Raw genomic sequence first — 9629 nt, 5'->3', positions numbered from 1 at the left:
GGCTCTTCATTTGGCTTCCTTCTTGGGGTACCTAATGAGGCTTATCTCAGGGCTGATCAGGTTCTGTTAGAAAATACAGAGACAGTGCCGGGCCTGGTGGCGCACGCTTGTAATCCCAGCATTCGGGAGGCTGAGACAGGAGGATCACAGGTTTGTGGCCAGCCTCAGCTACTTAGTGGGGCCCTCCACAACTGAGTGAGACCCTGTTTCAAAATAAAGAAAAAAAAGAAAAATGGGCTTGAGGGTGTAGCTTGGAGGTAGAATGCCCCTGGGTTCCGTCCCCAGTACTGAAGAAAAAAAAAAAAAAAAAGGAAAAGAAAATACAGAAACCAAGCAAAATGCTCGACAGCAAGGAGCAGGCTTTATTTGGGGTAGGAGCCTGGGAGGGAGCACCTGATGGGGGAGGGATGGAGCAGAGTTAGCCGCCCATAGGCTGGAGCCTTCTTACTGGTTGGGAAGGAGGTGAGGCCTGCAAGTGGCCGTGTCAGCTGCTGATTGGTGAGTTCTATGGTTAGGAGTGGGGAGGGCGTGTGAGAGTGGCCGTGTCAGTCGCTGATTGGTGAGTTCTATGGTTAGGAGTGGGGAGGGCGTGTGAGAGTGGCCGTGTCGGCTGCTGATTGGTACGTTTTAACTCACGCCATTTTATTTGGTTACGTGCTTGGCTGGGAGGCAGGGTGATGGTTGGGGCTTTGTTCTTTCGTGGCCACAGTTTTACCACATTAGTTTCACACCATTTCTTCAGTTCTGGGTCTCGGGTGGCCTCTGGCCGGAGCCCACGGCTCCCACAGGCCCCGCTGAGGGAGCCCTTTCACAGCTTAGGTGTGACTGCAGCTGGGTTTGGGGCAGCATCTTGGGGTCCACTGTCCTCAGGGGAGGCCCTGGTCATCGCCGGCAGGGCAGGACGCAGCAGTGCTTGCTCGGGGTCGGAGCTCCTGTCCCCTGTCCTGCAGGAGAGCTAGTGGCCACCATGGCTGGCTTGGTGGCTTGGTCCAGTCCACACTGTGGGCATGCAGCCTCTGAGCTCAGTTTCAGTGCCGGGGTACAGAGTAGGGCCTCTTGTCACCTCCCCCATCCTGCCTCGCCCAGGAATCTCCTCGAATCTCCTCGCAGAGTGTGGGTAGCTTAGTGTCCGCTCCTGCCGAGATTTGGTTTTTAAAGCATGAATGGATTCTGAAGCGTTTTCCTATATCAGATGATCAAACCTTTTCCTTTTTTTTTTTTTTAACTTGTGGTACTACGGATTAAATCCAGGGTCATTCTACCTCCAAGCTCTTCCTTCAGCCCTTTTTAACTTTTTTGTTTTGAAAAAGGGTCTCACTAGGTGGCCGAGAGTCTTGCTAGGTTGCTGAGACTGGCCTCGAACCTGTGGTCCTCCTGTCTTAGCCTCCCAGGTACTGTGATTACAGGTGTGCCCCACCACACCTGGGTCTTTTTTACTTGTTTTAAAATCTATAAATGAAGTAAATTAAATTGACTTGAGTTTGGATGTCGAGTCAATCTTATTAACTTTTTTTCTTTGTGGTACTGTACTGGGGGTTGAACCCAGGGCCTTGTGTTCTTCTTGGCCTTTCTAATACCACAGTCTGCAGGTGAACAAGTCCTAGTATAAAAAGACGTATTTACACAGAACTTGGGCACATTCTCCCGTTTCTGTAGCCTCTGTAGATGACTGAGATATACCTAATGCCATGTACCTGCTGTGTAAAAAGCTGGAATCTATTTTTTTAGGAACTATGATGAGTAAAGAGTCTTTTCTGAGTGTTTTAAACAGTGATTGGTTGACTCTGAGGATGTGGAACCTCCTGATATGGAGTGCCAACTGTATAATCCCTTCATATAATTAGGATATTTCATTAGATTTCTGAACGTTTGTTCAGGAGATGTCTTGGCACACACGTGTTCTTTTTATAGCTGTGTCTCTGTCTATTTTTGGTATCTAGAGTGTGCTAGTACCCAGGTGTGGTGGCACAGGCTTGTAATTCCAGTACTTGGGAGGCTGAGATAGGAGAATCGCAGTTCATAGTCAACCTCAGCTACTTAGTGAGGCCCTCCACAACCCTGTTTAAAAATTAAGAATAAAAAAAAAATAGAGTTGGGGGTATAGCTTAGCTTGGAGGTAGAATGTCCCTGGGTTCAGTCCTCAGTATTGAAAAAAAAAAAAGAGCATGCTAGTTTCATTAAATAATTTGAGAATCTTTATCTCTGCTCTGTTCTTTGAAAGAATTTGTGAAAGACTTGTACATTAGTGTCCACTGCTGTTATAACACATTTTCCTAGACTCATCAGTGGTTTAAAACAACACAATCCTTGGGAGGCCGAGGTGGGAGGATTGCAGGGTTGAAGACAGCATTCAGTAACTTAGCAAGACTCCATCTCAAAGTAAAAAAAAAAAAAAAAAAAAAAAATACAATAGGGCTGAAGGGTGAAGCTCAGAGGTAGAACACCCCCTGGTTCAGTCACAACAATTAACAACAACAAAATCAAATACAAAACCTTAATGTCCTTAAGGCCGGAAACAAGATAGGTCTTAGTGGCTCAGATGCGTGGTGGGCAGGGCTGGCCTCTTCCGGGGGCCCCAGAGAAGCACCTGCTCCTCGTCTTTGGCAGCATCCGGAGGCTCCTGACTCCTGGGCCCATCTCCATCCTCAGTGTGCCTGGGGTCCTCTGCTCTGTCCTCGCATCTCTTCCTTGCCTTTGACCCTTTCCCTCCCTCTCGCAAGCATCCTGTGGTCACACTCGATGTCCTGAATCACCCAGGACCATCTCCCTGGTTCAAGTTCCTCCACTTCTGCCACACGTGCAGAGACCCTCTTGCCACATAAGGGGCCGTGTCCACAGGTCGCCGAGTGTGTGCTTTTCTGTCGACCACCCCGGCATCATGTCCTCCCTGAGGGTTTGGAAGGGTTTGGTCTGGAAGGGTTTGCTCTTGAAGGCGTCTGGCCCAGGGCTTCCTTGGTGGGAAGGTTCTCGTTACAGACGCAGTGTCTCTGACTGTACACTTTTGCTTCTTGTGGCGATTGTGATGATGTTGTGTTTTTCAAGAGATTCGTCTGGAATTTCAAAGTGTCCCTGGAACTCGCCCCTCAGTGCCTGTCACTGTGGTCTTACTGTGTGCAGGCCATGTGGCAGTGCCGTCCTTCTGGAACTCGCCCCTCGGTGCCCGTCACTGTGGTCTTACTGTGTGCAGGCCGTGTGGCAGTGCCGCCCTTCTCTTTGTAGTACATCTTTTCACTATTTTTATCAATCAGCATTCCTAGTGGGTTGTAAATTTTATGTTTTTTTTTAAGCTTAAGCAATTTTTATTTTTAGAAAGGTAGAAAGAAGGGACAGAACTTTAAAGCACTGCATCAGAAGGGCGCAGTGGAGTGCCTTGAAAGCAAGGCACTAAGTTTCACTACTCTTTGGATGAACAAGCACTTGCTGGCTTTGTTGATTTTCTCTGTTTTACATTGACTTTAGCTTCATTCATGGAAACCCTGCCTTTATTATTTTCTTTCTTCTAGTTTATTTGTATTCCATTTTCTTTTCTTTTTTCTTTTTTTGCGTTACCGGGGATGGAACCTGGGGCATTCTGCCGCCCGGCTACATCCCCAGCCCTATGTTTTATTCTTAATTTTGAAACAGCGTTTCACTGAGTTGCAGAGGGCCTCACTAAGTAGCTGAGGCTGTCCTAAACCGCGATCCTCCTGTTTCAGCCTCCCGAATGCTGGGATGACAAGTGTGCGCCACCACGCCTGGCTACTTAGTTTTTCCTTTCTCAGCTCCTTAAGATAAAGTTTTAGAGCCGGGCGCGGTGGCGCACGCTTGTAACCTCAGCCTTCGGGAGGCTGAGACGTGAGGATCCCGGTTCGCGGCCAGCCTCAGCTACTTAGGCCCTCTGCAACTCAGTGAGACCCAGTTTCAAAATAAAGAATAAAAAATAGGGCTGGGGGTGTAGCTCAGAGGTAGAATGCCCCTGGGTTCCGTCCCGAGACCCGCAAAAATAAATAAGTGTTAGACGGTAGCTCTTTAAATTACTATTCTTTCTTTTTTCTATTTTTGTGCTAATGAGGATGAAACCCAGGGGCATTCTACCTCTGAACTACACCCCCAGCTTTATTTTTTTATTCTTTATTTGGAAACAATGAAGTTGTGGAGGGCTTCACTAAGTAGCTGAGGCTGGCCGCAAACCTGACATCCTCCTGTCTCAGCCTCCGGAGTACTGGGATTACTCGCGTGACCCCCCACGCCTGGCTAACTATTCTTTTTAACATATGTGTTTTGAGTTGTAGTCTTTTCTGGGCCTTACTTCCACAACACCCAGCAGGATTTGATGTTATATTTTATGTTATGAGGCTCAAATATCTTCTAATTTCTGTGATTTCTCTTGTTTTTGATTTAGGGGTTGATTAGAAGCCTACGACTTCATTTTCAAGCATTCAGAGTCTTTAGAAAGGTATCTTTCTCTTATCAGTCATTTGCCCCCCCCCCCAAGGATCTTGGTTGATAAGACTTTAGTATATACCAGTTAGGTCAAACTGGTTGATCATAATGTCCAGATCATATATATCCTTACTTCTTTATTCCTTCATTAGTTACTGCGTGAGAGTCATCAAAAGTCTCAATTACTCATTTAAATTCTCAGTACTGTATATTTCTAATTCTATTTGAGGATTTGTATGTGTTTTCTTTTAGCTTTGGTCATGTTTGCTTTATGTGTTTTGAAGTACTGTTATCTGACGCATGGCCATTAGGATTGTTTGCTCTACAGTTACAGTGATTTGTTTACTATCACAAAATGTTGTCATCTCTAGTAATAGTTTTGTTTTAAAGTCAAGAGGCGCGGTGGCGCACACTTGTAATCCCAGGACTCGGGAGGCTGAGACAGGAGGATCCCAGGTTCACAGCCAGCCTCAGCTACTGAGTGAGGCTGTCGGCAACTTAGTTAGACCCTGTTTCCAAATAAAAGATGAAACAGGGCTAGGGATGTAGCTCAGAGGTATATTGCCCCTGGGTTCAATACTTAGGTTTTAGTCTGAATTAATAGTATAGATGTGTCAAGATGTTTTGAATCAATATGGTGTGATTAAAAACTTAAAGTGTTTTAAGAGAGTGTGCTTAATAGAGTTTTAGCCCAGCCCCGAATAACACTGACTCTGATTCAGAGCCTGTCTCCATCTTAACTAAAGTTCTAAAAAGTCAGGCACAGGGTGGGGATAGCTCGCAAGAAGGTTCCCGAGATGAAAAGGGAGTGGCAGCCCGCAACCCAGCTCCACCCCTGTGTCCGGGCACAGACCCGCTCTCAAGTGACCCTCTCTCCTGTGACCCTGTTATCTTTGGGAACATCTGTGTGCTTTGTGTAGCTGCTTTAATGTATAGAAATATAAAGGTTAAAGAAGGTCAAGGCTGATGTAATAAGAATGACTTTGCAACATAACAGTAGGTAAGAAATCCCCCTGCTGGAATCGGGGCCCTTGCCGACAGACACGCTGGTGTCCAGGTTCCAACCTGTAATAAAGTGTGACCATTACTAACTTAATTGGCATTGGATAATTTGTCCGGTACATCGCAACACTATCCCCAGTACAAAAATAAATAAATAAAAAGTAAAAAGTATCTGACCATTACACCAGTTTCTATAAAGTTAGCTTTGTCTACCTTCTTCCATGGTTTTTCTTCCTATCTCTGGATCCTGATATTTAGCGTTTCTTTCATTAACAGTTGTGTATTTTATTTAATTATTTAATTTCTCTTTTCTATCAGCTTTGAGTTATATATTCATGTATTATTATCTGATGGCCACCTTAGAGATGATAATGTCCTTGACTTAGTACAATCTACCATGGGTTAGTAATCATAATGTATCCTGAACAAGGTAGGGGCCTTACATTTGTTTGTTTGTTTGTTTATTTATTTATTTATTTATTTATCTATTCTGAGGCTGGCTTCGAACCTGTGCGATCCTCCTGTCTCAGCCTCCCAAGCGCGGGGATTACAAGTGTGTGCCACAACGCCCAGCTTATTCTTTATTTTGAAGCAGGGTCCCACTGAGTTGCAGAGGGCCTCACTAAGTAGCTGAGGCTGGCTGCAAATCGCGATCCTCCTGTCTCAGCCTCCAGAATACTGGTATTACAAGCGTGCACCACCACGCCTGGCTCTGTATTTTAAAACAGGGTCTCATTACGTTGCAGAGAGCATCATTAAGTTGCTGAGGCTGGCCACAAACCTGCAATCTTCCTGTCTCAGCCTCCCAAGTACTGAGATCCCATGTATACACCACCACGGCCAGCCCATGAAGCATGACTATCTTACAGAACATTAATACATCATCTTAAACTATTTGTTTGTTTATTTATTTATTTTTGGTATTGAGGATTAAACTATACCAACCCCAAGCCATTTTTATTTTTTATTTTATTTTATTTTATTTTTGGTGGTACTGGGGTTCCTGGTAGCCCTTCTACCTCCGGGGTACACTCCCAGGCCTATTTTATATTTTTATTTGGAAACAGGGTCTCTTAAGCCAGCGAGACTGGCTCCGAACCAGCGCGATCCTCCTGTCTCCGCCTCTCAAGAGCGGGGATTACAAGCGTGCGCCACCACGCCCGGCATTATTTTTTATTTTGAAATGGGGGCGTCTCACTAAATTGCTTAGGCTGGCCTCCTGTGACCCACCCACCCCTTGTCTGCAGGAATGGGATGTGGAGGCCTGCTTGCCATTTCCCGAGGCAGCACTCAGCCTCCGCTCTCGAGGTGTAGGCTGAGGACCTGAGCTCTTGGGTCTGGCCAGAGCACGGGCTCTCCTGCAGCCTCTGAGCCTGGACAGGCTGGAGGAGGTGCAGCCCCACCCCCTGGTATTCCAGGCTTCTCCCCCGGGGTCTTGTCTGGTCTCCAGGGGCAGGTCAGCCCATGCCTGCGCAGGACCTTTGCTCTGTGGCTGGGATGTTGTGTTCTGAGGTGATGCAAGGCTCGCTTTGGCTGCCAAAACCTCAGATCTGGCCCTGTTCCCGGCTGCCCCAGTTTTCTGCCCCGGCCCCGGGTCGGCCAGGAGCGCTCCCGCTTTTCTCTTCTTCCCCCAGTTGCATAAAAAGGGGCTGAGGGTGCAGCTCAGTGGAAGAACACTTGCTTAGCATGCATGAGGCCCTGGGTGCAATCCTCAGTACTGCAACAAGTAAAGTAAAAAATGTATGTATACACATATGTGTTTGTAGTTAGAATTTATTTGCATTTATTTGTATATAAACACACATAAGTGCACATGACATACAATTTATGAGTGTCTCTTTTTTGTTGTTTTTGGTATTGGGGCCTGTACCCAGGGGCACTCGGCCACTCAGCGAATACTTCTAGGCCTTTTTACTTTATTTTGAGACCGAGTCTTGCTATGTTGCCCTGGTTACCCCAAACTTGCCATCCTCCTGCCTCAGCCTCCCGAGGCGGACCACGGCTTTCTCATTGGCTTGCCTAGGTGGGGTAAAAAGGAGATGGTGGGATGGGGTGGGGCCTGGCAACTGGCAGCCCTCCCCCTTAAACATGCACGCAGCCAGGTGTGGCGCACACCTGAAATCCCAGTACTTGCGAGTCTGGGACAGAAGAATGGCCGGTCCAAGGGCAGCCACCGCCACTTAGTGAGGTTTTCTACAACTTGGAGAAGCTACATTAAAGTGAAAAAACAAAGCCGGGTGTGGTGGCGCACGCTTGTAATCCCAGCCTTCGGGAGGCTGAGACTGGAGGATCTCAGTTCGCGGACAGCCTCAGCTACTTAGTGAGGCCCTCTGCAACTCAGTGAGACCCTGTTTCAGAATAAAGAATAAAAAATGGGGGAGGGGATGTAGCTTGGTAGTCAAATGCCCCTGGGTTCCATCTCCAGACCCACAAAAAACAAAACAAAGCAAAACAAAAAACAAACAAACAAAAAACAAAGCTGGGCGTGGTGGCTCACGTTTGTAATCCTCATCCTTGGGAGGCTGAGACAAGAGGATCACATGGGTTCGAAGCCAGCCTTGGCTACTTCGTGAGACTTTCAGCAACTTAGTGAGACCCTATTGCCAAATAAAAAAATATAAAATAGGTCTGGGACTGTAGCCCAGAGATAGAAAGCCCCTGGGTTCCATCCCCAGTTTCATAAATAAATAAATAAATAAAAATAAAAAATAAAAAGGGCTGGGGATATAGCTGAGAGGTAGACTGAACTGCCTCTGGGGTTCAATCCCCAGCACCACAAAAAACACCCCCCCAAAAAAAACCCCACCAAGCTGCACGGGCTGACTATTCTGCAGACCCAGGTCACTCTGTCCACAAAGGCCGCCCTGGGCACTGGGAGGCCGCACAGCTGCAGGGTGTGGTGCAGGCCGACCCTCCTGGGGACACTCAGAAGTGAGCCGCCTTTGGTCCGGCCACTGCGGCGGAGGCAGAGAGGACCAGGCTAGCCAGTCCAGCCCTGAATGGGTAGACTCGTGCCGGGAGCTTCCTGGCCTGCGTGGTGACAAATTCTATCGGGTGTCTTGGTGCCCTTTGCAGCCCATTTTACAGGTGTGGGCACCGGGGTTTGGGAGGAACGGCGACTTGGTCGTGGCTGCTGCGGGCGGAGACACACGCTGGGTGTCTGGGTGCCGGTGCCAGTGCCGGCTGAGGGCGCCCTGTGCAGGTGTAGGGGAAGCTTGGCCCTCACTCCCAGCAGCTCCAGCCTTGAGCCTAGGGCACAGCGGGAGCCACGGAGGGTGGTCGTGCTGCTGTGTTGGGCAGACGGAAAGGTGGATGTGGATGCCAAGGGCCCATGGTGAGGCCATGGGGGGCCTGCTGCAGGACAGGGCGTGGCTTGCATCAGGAGCTGGTGAAGGGAGAGGCTCTGAAGGGGGCAGGGTGCCCCAGCTCTGCACCCAATTGGGGACAGCTCCAGCCTGGACACATCCCTCGCCACACAACAACCCAGCCGCCTCTGGCCCCCAGCCTGCACGGGCCGCGTGTGCTTGAACCTTTGCGGTGGGCATGGGTCTGCGATTTGGCTCTAGCCCTGATTCACGGGGCACCTGCTTCCTCCTGGACGGCGGGGTCTCCACTGGCCCCCGCCCCTGCCTGTGGCCTGAGTCGCTGGGCCTGCTGCACGCCCACCTCATCAGCTGTGGAGAAGAGGCCCCACTCTCAGGCAGCTGTCCCTGGAGACTTCCCAGGGTCACCTCTGACCACGTAGGGGTGGGCATTGGGCCTGAAGCACGGCCAGCCCTCGGCAGGTGTGCCCAGGCAGGCCGGGTGTGAGGCTGGGCTGGCTGGCAGGGCGCCCCAGGAGCGTGCCGTGAGCTGGCATCTCCACGGAGGTGCTGAGCTGGAAGTCTACAGAGAAAGCAGGAGACAGAGCCACGCGCAGGACAGGTGAGCGCCCAGGGAGAGCAGGAGATGTGGGGCCCCCGCCTCCTCCCGAAGTCCACTCAGCCCTTCATCTTGGGTCCCTCTTTCCCGTAGCCTCTCTGTGCAACCTTCCGTGAATCTCTCTGACCTTCCTCCTTTCCACACCCCAAATAACCAAATGGCCCCCGCGTCTGGTCTCCAGAATCTACTGGATGAGGTGAGCTCTGGGACCCGGAGGGAGAGAGGATGCCTGTGTGATCCCAGAAGTTTCTCTGGAGAGCCAGGCAGCGCGATGGTCTGGGCGT

Source organism: Muscardinus avellanarius (assembly GCF_963383645.1).
Source record: "Muscardinus avellanarius genome assembly, chromosome: 1".
Classification (NCBI taxonomy): domain Eukaryota; kingdom Metazoa; phylum Chordata; class Mammalia; order Rodentia; family Gliridae; genus Muscardinus; species Muscardinus avellanarius.
Note: the sequence above shows the minus strand (reverse complement) of the source record.